This window comes from Geospiza fortis, unplaced genomic scaffold (genome assembly GCF_000277835.1).
Source record: "Geospiza fortis unplaced genomic scaffold, GeoFor_1.0 scaffold161, whole genome shotgun sequence".
Lineage (NCBI taxonomy): Eukaryota > Metazoa > Chordata > Aves > Passeriformes > Thraupidae > Geospiza > Geospiza fortis.
Window position 1 is genome coordinate 3,008,224 of NW_005054375.1, and position 12,614 is coordinate 3,020,837.

The following is a 12,614-nucleotide window of genomic DNA, read 5'->3' on the forward strand; positions in this document are numbered from 1 at the left end:
AAGATGCCTCTACTACAAAGCATGAAAATGTGTGTGATATAGTGTAAAACTAGTGACCAGAGATAGTAAAATTATTCAAAATTTACAGAGTATTCATTGACCCATGAATTTCAAACCCCTGTCTCCTGAGAAAATACATTGCTTATTAACAGCTTGTAACACCAAACCCTAATAATACATGCAGTTATAAAAGAGATGTACATTTTTTAATATGTGATTTATGCACTATTTTTTTAAATGGGGTATTGCTAGTAAGTGTTTTCAGCCTGGTTTGGAATTTTAATTGTCCATAAAATACATTGATATAGAAAACATAAGAGCAAATAATTCAAAGATATTTTGCTTTTGAACACTAATATTTGAATTTGTCCTTCTACCTGTCAGGTATTCTGTTCAGAACTGAAAATGTGAATTTTCAAAGAAACTTGGTCTAACTTACAATTTTGCTTGTTTTTTCTCTGTATTTTCTCTATCTTCATAACATGGTTGGCAACAAAGATTGTAATTTCCTAATTATCCTAACAGATTAGTGTTGAATTAAAATTATCAGCTTCTTTTGCAATTTCTGCCTTTTGCTCAGCCCGGGTGTGATCAGATTAAGATGTGATAGCAGTGACAGTACCGTGACATGCTGATCTTTGCATGGAAGCAGAGGAAGGTGAGGTTGGGCAGTTATCATTTCTTCTAGAGCAAATTTGTGCTTCTCAGTGGAATACTTAATTTTGAATTTTATTCCTCAGAAGATGAGGAGTCCAGATTCAATGCATTTCCACAAATCCATGTTACCACACGGTCACTATCAGCTGCAAACCTGGATTTCTGAGGCCCTAACATGGCAAAGCAGGAAGCAAGGTTACAGCCATTTTATAGTACCCACAAGTCTGATGTTCCCGGCAACTGCCTACCAGCAAACAATTTTGTTTGAGATGTCCTAGCAATTTTGCATCCTCAGCAGTCATATTTATTTTCTGTAACTGCACATGGGCAAATTTAAACAACCTTTTCTTTTTAGTGGTGAAATAACAGTATACACACAGATATAGATCAAGGTAACAAACCTGCTTTGATTCAAGCATCTCAATAAATCACAGTGGATTCAAGTCCTACTGAATTTCAAGGAAGCCTTCCAGGAGTGCCTTTAAAAATGCTAATAAAACTGTTCTGCATATTACTTGCTGTTAAATATTCAACAATTATAAAATGTGCTTTACCTTTATGAAGAGCTACAGGAGTATTAACTAACTAAACCTCATGACTCCTATATATAATTCAGATAAATGTATAATTTAATTCTACTCTTCTTAGTCAAATTAATTACAGTAGTGAACAAGCCTTCTACTAAAGAGTGAAGGATTTAAGAAAGGACCTTGGCTTCCTTGATTTTCTTCACCGTTCCCAGAGAAATCACAATTTCCCTCCAGCTGTACTGTAAAGAGGGAAAAACTAAAAAGCTTCTTATGCACTGGTTTAAAAAAGTCATTATACAGAAGAACAACAAAGCCAATACTGCTTCAGATACAACATAAAATTTAGAATTTCTTTTTTTTAATCTCAAGGCACAATTTTGTTGTCTGTATATTGCATACCTCACAATATGACAGCACATTTAGGTCCCTGTTATACACATACTGGTGTCTGCCACTATAGGGTGTTCTACACTGCCAAAAAATATTTTCTTGGAGAACACAACCCTGTTCTGAGCTTCAGCAACAGCTGATTCCTTGAAAGGAACTGCCATTGAAACCAATGGCTTGATGGCTGGAGAGTGACAATTTCCCCATTGTGTGTGTTGAAGCAAGAACTTAAGCTGACCTCAGTGTATCTATGTCTTAGGTTGGAAATGCAAGATGCAGCTGGGGGTGTGAATTCTATTCCCATCTGTTAGAAGTGAGGCAATTTTCTTCTGCTAATTGAGCCACCTGTTAAAGCCAGGTGGGGCAGTTTTCTTCATCTCTTCCACAACCAATCCTCCCTCCAGTAGATATCTCCTGTTAATGGGCCACTGAGGGCCACAGCATGGCTGATAAAAATTACCTCATCCCATTGTGAGATGCTCCACCCAGGGGGAGGAGCCAAGCATTCCTACCTGGATATAATCTGAGATTTGGAACACCACAGCCAGCATTGCCCACTGGATTCCCAGAGGAGCAGCTTTCTTCTCCACTGGATTCCCAGAGGAAAACCAGGCCCATCTCCATCACCACTGGACCTTCAGAGGAAAGCTACACCCTTCTCTACAGCATCCCTGCTTCAACAGAGCCACACCTGGCACTGCAAGAGAGCTGCAGCCACCATTTAATGGGACTGCTACCAACACCCTGACACCAAGGGTGTCAGGTCATATTCTGACTCTGCCAGTGTTGTTTTATATTACTGCACTTTTATTTTTATTTTTCCTAATAAAGAACTGTTATTTCTGCTCCCATATCCTTGCCTGAGAGCCCTTTAATTCAAAACTTCAAAATTATGATAATTTGGAGGGAAGGGTTTTACATTTCCCTGCCTTCCTCAGTGGACACCTGACTTTTCAAACCAAGACAGTCTACTATTAAAAGTGAGGGTTTTTTGATTTTTAAAGTTTGGCAAACTTCTATTTTCAAACGTAATATGTCTGCTTATTTTTGTTGTTTTGTTTTGAAAAACAGGATTTCCTATGCGTACTGACATCCAACACAGAACTATGTTGCATTATGAATACACTTAAATTACATATAAGTAAAATACCTGAATATTTAACTATACTGTATGCCCTGGAGAGTGGGTGTGAATTGTGTGTACCACAAGGACCTCCTGTATTTGTAATCAGCCTAACTTACTTAGAGAAGCATCCTCAAACCTTGATATAGTCCAGTTACATGGACTGAAGGGTCGCAAAAAGTGGGAGAGAGTGTTGACCCCTTCCCTTAGCAACTATATTTCACAGGGGCTGTGTCACCACCACTAATTGTGAATCCTGTTTGTTCCAGTTTGTGATATAAAAAGACGGCAGGAGCGTGTCAACAGGACAGATTTTACACACTGGAAATGAGAGAGCCAGAGCGCGACAGAGAGAGATCTTTCATCTTGTCAATGCCTCTTCATCAACATTCAGATCACATTGCCTTCATTTCAGACCTTGCCACTATCCTCTGCCTTCATTCTTTTTTCTTATTCGGATTCCTCTCTCTTCACGGCTGAAAACAAAACTTCCTCCTTTGCTTTGACAGTTGTCTCTCTTCTTTCACAAAATGCTACACCATCACTGTTGATCTCATAAGGAACAGCTTGTTGTCCCGTTAGAAGAAAGAATCCTGGTCTTAGGAAAAAAATGGCATTTTAAGATCAAGCAAGGCAAAACTACACATTGAAATGGAAGTTACATTTTTTCCAGGTCCCTTGAAAAAAGTTATACAGGAGTGTTCTTTTAAACCTTAGTAATTGCCGATCCTTCATTTTTCATTGTCTGCAGCTTGCTTTCTGTGCTGTCACAGACCTTCAGTAACAATCATGCTAATGTTGTGGCATTCATTTTTGCTGTTTATTTCAAGAGAATATTTAATGTAAAAAATAAAGCCAGAAGATGAGAATGTTGGACGTGGGAAATTTGAATTTTACACTATGGATAACAAAAGTTAGAATTGTTTACAGATCCACATCAGGAAAAGCTGGCACTCTTATTGAGCTGTGTGAGACCTCAAATCTGTTTGTGCTGTAAAGTTTTCCTGTAGCTACACAGCATTTCAGGAGGGTACAATACTCTCCTACCAAGGCTCTCTTCTTCTTGTATAGACTTGAAGAAAGATTCAGAGAGAAACAGAACCCCCACACAGCCATAATAAAGCCCACTTCCTTTAACCCCTTTGCTGCCAACAATACAAAGGTCCTGCCATGCTGCCATCACCCACAAACACATTTTTAGTCACTCCAGATCTGAGGGGATGCTAGGAAGGTTTCTCTCCTATGATCAGATTTTTTAACCTTCCTTAAATACTAGAAGCTCTATTTGTAAAGTTTCGGGTTGTAGGCCATGAATAAATTGATTTAAAAAAAAAAACAAACAAAATATATAAAAGTGAGAGGGTTTGTACCATTTTGAAAAGAGTGTTATAGGTAATATGGCTCAGTATCTTTATTAACAGTGCCTCATAGGCAGAAGTAAAACTGAGCCTGAATTTCCTGCTTTTTCAGGATCTCTCATCTTTCTTCCTATTGCATCATAATGTCTGCTTACTTATACCTGTAACATGAGCATTGAATAAATTTAGGAATTCTTACCTGGTAGCAGATTTTACTCCCTTTTTACATAGAAGTAAACACCCATGGAAAATGACATTTCCGTACATTAACCCAGGCAAATGATATTCTTTGTCATTTGTTTCCAGATTCTGTGTTGCATTAACCATGCATAATATGCATTAACTCTTTCAATAATACAAACTTTCAAGCCATAAAAGAGAAAACAAAAAAACATATCCATGGAGATTCAGCACAAAGACCCAACTAGCCCAATGTGTCATCTCTAAGAATGACTGGTAAAAGAAACCTAGGCAAAGGGTGAAAGAAACAAGTGAAGCAGACTGTCTTTCTCTGATGTGCCCTTCTGCCTTGGCTGCACACAGTTTAGGCATTTTCTGACTGGGAACTTGTAGGCAGATTATTGTTTAATACAAAAGAGAGGCCTCTCCAACAAGAATGTACTTAATCTTTCATAACCGATTTATACTTTGGCCTTCAACATGTCCTGAGGCAATGAATGAATTATACAATTTACTTATTTGTTATGCATCTGTTTTGAAAATGTCATAGCATAATTTCACTGGCTGCCTCCTCATTCTTGTGTACTGAAAACAGTGGTCCTTACACTGTAAATTTACAGATCTCACATATTTCTCTTTGTATCATCTTTTGCAAACCAAATAGGCCTGCTCTGTTCAGTCATCTTCCACTTCTCTGAGCAAACATCTTCTATTTGACTAGTCCCTTGCTAGTTACTTTGCTTAATACTAATGACTAATCAATAATTTTTTTTGAGACAGGGTGCCCCAATCCTGGATTATATTACAGAAAAATGTTCACTATAGATTTATACTATGGTATAATGCTTCTTCGCAGTTTTGTTCTTGTTTCTTGCCCCAATCATTCTTGATGTTTTGATTGATTATTGGAAATTGTTTAATATTAATCTGACATTTTGGAGAAATTTTGATAGTGATATTGATAGTTTCCTTTGTGAGTACTACAAGATTTTTGTGAAACCAAAAATACTTTAAACTAGGGTAGTAATAATCATTTTAACACCCTTAGATGCTAAAACATCTCCTATGTACTAGAACAATATCTATAAATTGACTATTTTTCAACTTGTTACTGCTCTATTGACTAGATTTTTTTTCTGCTAATTCTCATCCTACTGAATCATCTGCTATTATCAATGATGGCAAACTGCAACTTCTAATGAGTTTGAAAATATTTTTTCTCTATATTATATGCTGTTAGTGGGTTGATTCTCAACATTTTTGTCAGGGCTGAGTTGCTATAGCTTTACATTTAATTTATTATATATAATTATATATATATAATTTGGCTGTGATTTTCATGTTGGAAAGAAAGGGTTTATTTTAATCTCTAAAAGACCCTTTACTATGCGTCAGGATCAAGGTAGCCCTTTTATAAGAAGTTGATGGGCTCTTTCACCAAGCCTGTAACATGATGTCTTTGAACAGCATCATCCTTTGCACCAACTAATATTTTGCTGTTTGGAGTGTATTTTTTAAAGTTAATTTTAAGTAACTTCCTTTATATTTACGTATTGCCTCTCTTTACAGTAAAACAATATTTCAGTAAGAGAAGGTGAGATTGCTTTTATGTCTATTTAGAAGGATCTGGCAAGATTTGCTTCAGGAATCTGCATACTTCACAATGATTACTGTACAGTGGTACTTGAATAATTGGCTCTTGAACTGGATCTTGTGCACTGTTAAAAAGTAAAGAGCTGCTTCTCTTCTTGTGAGTTCTCTGCTTAGTTGTTCCAAAGAGTAAGTGTTTAATATGTCCTAAATTTTAATCACCATGTTCCACCATAACACCCAAAGTGAGGTTTTGTATCCCTATCATCTTTAATTTTTTTTTTTTTTTGCATGCCTGCAAAATCTTTCTAATCTCCTTTACAGTCATTTTCCCCACCTTATTTAGGGGATCCATAGTACACCTGTATTGATACATTCTTCTCAGCCAGGTTTTTCAATCAAGACCTGTCATACATGTAATAAAGATGTTGATTTTTCCCTCCCCCTTTCCCCTGCCTGCCCTCAGTAAGTTATTCCCCCATGTCGAGCCCCGGTCTGTATGTAGAGGCCTTGATCTCCCCATGGCATCCAAACAGCAAAATGAAGCTACAAAACATTGACTGCAGATGACTCTAATCACTTATATTAATAGCTGGGACAAACCTTTGCAGCTGCTAAATTGATGCATTGGTAAGCACAAAATCAAGTTCCTTGCTAATGCACACGTGTGCATGTATAGTGGGGAGGCAGAAAATCAACAACACTGAATAATAAACATTTCTTAGGTTAATTAATTTTGACATGTATAGCTTTATATGTAATTGATTCACGAACTCTGTGAGGTAGATAATTCACACATCTTTGATTTTATCAATCTCTTATTCTGCTTCATAACTTTCCAAAAGATATTTTTACTCAGGAACATTAAACCAGTTAAATTTTAGTCTGTTCCTGTCAAGGTGGTTTACATCTACACAGGCAATTTCTGGACTTCATTTTGTTTTTGTCAGTCATGCTCTTTGATATATGAAAGTTTAGTACTTAATGTACATCAGGACGAAAGTAGCCATGGTTGTTTGGGAACTTGCTCATATGGAGCTGTATCTGAGTGAGCACGTTATTGCTCCTGTCAGTCCCACTGCTCCCCTGGCCTGCTTGACTCCACATTTTGGTTGGTCAACCTGCACCAAGGCTGCAGAAGTAATTTTAGTGGTGAGGGAGTGAATGCTTCAACAAATGACTTTGCAGTCAAAGAAAAAAAAAATTGTATTATGCACCCATAAATGTCATGATGACCACACACACACCATTTATGCAAACAGGACTGATACTACATCTCAGAGCAAGAATGGGCGGGTGCTGACAGACATCCAGGAGCGCACAGAAATGATATTTATTAAATTGTGTATAGTATCCACATGGATGGATAGGACAGGGCTACTGGGAAGGTCCCTGATGCCTGGCCCTGCTACTGCCAGCCATGGCCATCCCACAGGTAGCCAGGAGGCCATGGAAATGTCCCTGTCCTGCTGAGAAAAGCTTACAGCAACAGAAGGGTTCAGTGGCTGGAGTGGGCTGGGAAGGAGGTGCTGAGCAGTGTGCTGGGCAGGGGGAGCAGCACAGCAGGGAGGGAGCAGCAGCCCATGGGAGCTGCTCTTTTTCTACCTTCTGGCAATTTTTAGAATGAAAAAAATAAACAAAAATTAATAGATTAAATTTTTTTTCACAAAGCAGCTGTATGACTCAACAGAGTTTTGCTTGTGGTCTTGCTTTTTCCTTTAGGGTTTGGGTGTTGGGTTGTTTGGGGTTTTTTTCAGATCAATTTGTCTCTTAAGTACTAACACTTTTCACATTCGTGACTAGCATTTTCTCATGATGAAAAGTGAAAATCCCTGTACTGGCAGCTGTCAGAAGCTGGGAGGGGCATTATATGAGAATTGCTTTTGGTTGTCACCAGCCCTGCCTTTTTCACCTGCCATCCAGCCCTGGCCACTGCTGGGACACATCACTGCCTAAAGGAATACTCTTCGGTCACTTGTTCTTGTGCAACTTTTTTCCAAATAATATTTGTATTTAAAATCTCCAATTTATGATCTTTGGTTAGACAACAGTAGTTCAAGACTGCTGTAACACCTACTGAAGCAATAGGAATCTTTCTATAGACTTTATAGGAATTGGGTGAGATTTATATTACTGAATACTTTAAAACTAAACAGACCTGCAAAGAAAAATAATCCCTTATTGCTGCCTTCTGTTAGTTCCTTGGCGGAAAAAAATAAAGCAACTCTGAACTGAAACATACAGAATTTTTTAAATGCATGAATGCACCCTATCATTTTACTTTTCTCATCTTGTGATAGAGTACTGTTTAATTAAATAGATGAGGTATATGTCCTAAGCAGCTTATGGATGGGTATTATCTTCATTTGAGATACTCTAATGAGAGACTAGGGCAACAACAAGTAACCATTTATTCTACAAAATTAAAAATGGGAAAGTGATGAACATTTAATTACCTTGACATTATCCTTTGCTATATTAGGTTAAAGCAGCAAGCTGAAGGACAACAAAGCTAATATATATATTTTTAAATATTATATTTATATTTATATATGTATACATATAGATATGCAAATTTTGTTTTCTTTAATCATTAAAATTCAATTAAATGCATGTGTTAAAGTAGTAACAAAATATTTAGCTTTTATGCAACGTCACTTTTCATCCATAGGTTCTGTAATGCTTTGCTCAGGCCACTCACAGCTGATGAGTACCTGACACAGAAGGTTTGTGTCAGCAGCGAGGCCCTGGCAGAGCTGGGTACCAGATAGCCTGGGCTGTCTGACACGCTCTGCACCAAGCTGCCAAATTATTCACACAAAAATGGTACCAACAAGAAATGCACAGTACAGCTGTAGCATTTGGGACAACACAGCTCAGCAATCAGCACAGCATGCTGTACTTAGGGAAAGGTGCATGTGGCTGTGGTAGGTTGGCACTGTCTGGATGCCACCCATCCACCAAAGCCTCTTTACTGCTGCCCTCCACTGACCTTGGTGTCTGCAGAGCTGCTCCTCTCACACATTCTCACCCTGCTCTTCTCTGGCTGTGATTACAACTGCACAGTAACTTGTTTTTCTTCTCAAATAGGTTATCCCAGAGGTGTTCCCACCATTCCTGATGGGCTCAGCCTTGGCCAGCAGTGGGTCCATCCTGGAGCTGGCATTGGCTCTGCTGGACATGGAGGAAGCTTCCAGCAGCTTCTCACAGCAGCCACTCCTGTAGCTCTTTCCCCTGCTACCAAAATCTGACCATGCAAACCCAACAGTGGCTCAGGAAAAGAAAAATATAATTGCAATTAAAACTATAAGCAAGAATTTTTGTGATTAAATCTCTTCATTATTAGATGAGTATTATTCCCTAACTAGATATGTACTCATTAGAGTCAGGCTCCTCTGTAAAGGAAATTGCTTTCAAAATTTTCACATGACACAGAATTAGGGATTATTCTTTCTAAAATATCTTCTTTCTTACATATCCTTTTCGTAAGTCTAGGCAACACTCTTGCCTAATTTTATGAAAAGGATATGTATGGTAATATGTAAGGTACAATCTATAAAGCTCTCAAAAAATAAAATACTATTATATATTACATAAAATATACAAAATTTAAAAATAAAAATATACACAATAACCCAAGAACTAGGAAGTTAATCACATAGCAGATTTCAGGTTTTCCTTTGTTCTCTCTGAAGCATTCAAGGCTACGTAGTCTGCCAGAAGTGGACAAAAGGGAACCTGTTTCTAATAAGATCAATGCAATTGTGTTCTGAAAAGGGGAAAAGAAAAAAGCTAGACAAAATGCTGATTTTTTCTTTACTGAAACTGTTTAGTGATTAGATTGAGAATGTAGTTTACATGATCAAAGGTCTTGGAAGCAGATTTTTACATGAGCAGGGGTTCTGTTTGGTGTTTTTAGTGGGGGAGTGAAGGCATATTTTGGAAACTGTGCTTTCATTACTTTTTAAATGTAAAAATCTATGCTTGTTTTCCATGCTGTCAGATTCATATCATGTCATAGTTCTATTGTATATGCACACTCAGCAAGAGAATTTGCAAGTGCTGGTGTTTTGTGTTACCCTGTTTCTCCCTGCATTTGCCAAATGGAAAATAAATACTCAAATGGAAACAATATTTACTATCTAAAATCTGCAGGCAGGTAGCAAGAAATCAAGACTTGTCAGTCTCTGGACCCTCTGGACAGATTTGCTGGCAGGGTAAGCATGAGGCCATGATGTTTTGTAGAACCCCTGGCAGCTAGGGGGGCTGTGGATATCAGCTCTTGGGCAGCACCCATTCAAGGAGATTGGATTTACCAACCAAGAACATTCTGCATGAAGTTAACATTCTTCAGATCCATATACTCTGTCAGCCCTTTCATTTCAGCCCTGCACTGTTTCACTTAATACACACCAAATGTGATGATTCTTTTAAGGACACACACTGAGGTATATATGAGGATGTAGTTTGTGCCTCTTCCTTTTTTCAAGGGACACAAGGCATCAAGATCACACATATGGTTCAGGTACAAGATACACTACTCATTCATATTAAACATTTCAGCATGCACTGAATGCCATGGAATTAAAACAGACAAGATTATGCTCTTCTCTTTGGTGAAATTTCTTGAAAACAGAAGTCATGATGAGGACAAAGGAGATCCCCTTCTATATTATAAAACCCATACTTATTAAGGGGAGGATGAAGCCAATTACAGATTAAGTATGTGGCTGAGAAAAAAAAATTAAATTTAAAATCTCTTATACTTGTATTCATACAACTGCATTGCTTTTCATAGAAATTCAGCAACTGAGAAATGAACGGAATATAGTTTCTTTAACCCTGGGGCAGATTTAACTCAAGAACACAGGTGGTTTGTATTCTGCACATGTGAATGGTCTACAGCTTTTCTATGTTATTAGTCTGGTTTCAGCCATTTTAGCAATTCCATTGTATTTTGTTCACAGCTTTTGTCTTCCACCCTTTTTCATTTTCCGTTTCTTCTGCCAGACACTTAATCAGCCTCTCTGGGAACTTATATAGCTCCCATGACCACTGTGTGAGAACACCTAACAAGCATTAATGCCTTTTTATCTTCACTGCGCCCTTATGAGTAGGAACAGTGTTAATTCACATTATACAGAGAAGGAACAATAGGACAGAGACATTAAATGGCTTGGCTATCAGTGGAAGAGTAATCTGTAAAGCATCAGGAACTGAAGGCAAATGGTTAGGGCTAGCCCAAGCATCTCCTTCCTACTCTCTGCCCCTTGCAGACTATGAGCAGCCTCAAGCATCTGTCGCTCTGTCAAGGCACAAGGAAGACTCTTGGAATTCCCGTGATGGGGGTGCCTGTGCTGGGAGTCTGTTGTCACATCCCCATGGTGAGAAAGCAGCTCTCCCAAAGGATAATGGTGAGAATCAAAGTTGGGAACCCCTCTGTCTTTCCCTCTCACTCTGTCAAACAGCTAGGATGCCCAGGCTTCTAAATCAAGCACCCAAACCTGCTCTCTAAAGTATATGGTATGAGTCACTTAGCTAACACAAAATGTCCTATACTGATCCACAAAGAGATTCCCATAAAGTTTCTCATGTCTCTTTTACCTGCCCACGCATATGGATCACTCATCATAGTAGTATCTGAATGCATGGTTTAACCAGTCACACTAACTTTTTTGTTTTAACATTGGATTTTGACTACTGGTTGCTGCACTCATTTCTAGTTTCATCTATTTTTTTATCTGACATGAAGAACGCCATTCTAAGGAGAGGTGGGGTGGGGTGGGGTGTGAGCAAGTTCCATAAATTCTGCAACAGCTCCCACCCCTCCTGCAACCCACTGACTCTGCATGGCACATTATCCGCCTATTGATAATCCTTTATCATGGTCCATTGTAAAATCATGTTCTTCCAAGGGCTGCTTTTTCTTCTCTCCCTTCTCTTGTAAGATATTGGGGATTTAATAACTGTAGCACTTTGGATTCCTCTTTGTGGCCCTACAAGGAGCCAGGATGGATGAAGAGGTACGTGAACATTGCCTAGTCTCTTTGTCCTGGTTTTGGAGAGTGTTATTTACAAAGAAATAAACAGATACATAACTGTACACATTTATCTCACATTGTTCAGCTATTTCCTGCTCCTCCACACTCCCACCCCATACAATGGGTTGTAAGAGTTCAAAATGCCTCCCATCCAACCCTGTACCTATGCACAGGCAACTCCACCTCTTCCCTGTGCGTGTGCACCTGGAAGGTAAATGCAATGGAAGAAGGAGTGCCTACTCCCCTGCACCTTTGTGCAGGAATGGGAACAAATGTATTGAGGGGAGTGTCAGAATTTGAGTTATGTTTTATAGAACATTTGTTTAGTATAATAAACATCCGCAAATGACTATTTATTTCATGAAGTAATTAACATTCCTAATTAGATGCACCTTGCAGCTGCTGTTAATCTTAATTGGCAATAATGCAGTTACATTTTGATACGTATCTTCAGAAGAGTTGCAGAAGAGAAGGGGAAAAAAATAAAGACAAAAATCTGAAGGGAAGGAAATAAAACTGTTCCCACACAGTTCAGAGAGTTCGCACAAAGAAGATCCCATGGCAACAGCGAGGCCCACAGTTTGCCTTATAAAAATCCAAGAATAGATAATGTATCATCTCTCCTAAAACACTTCGCTTGGGAAACCGGAGGGGAAGAGGGGGGAGAAAAATAAAATGAAGCACAGGAGGTGAAGCGAAGCCGGCTGACCCCCGCGCGTGTTGCGCGTCCGGCGCTCCCCTCCCGGCC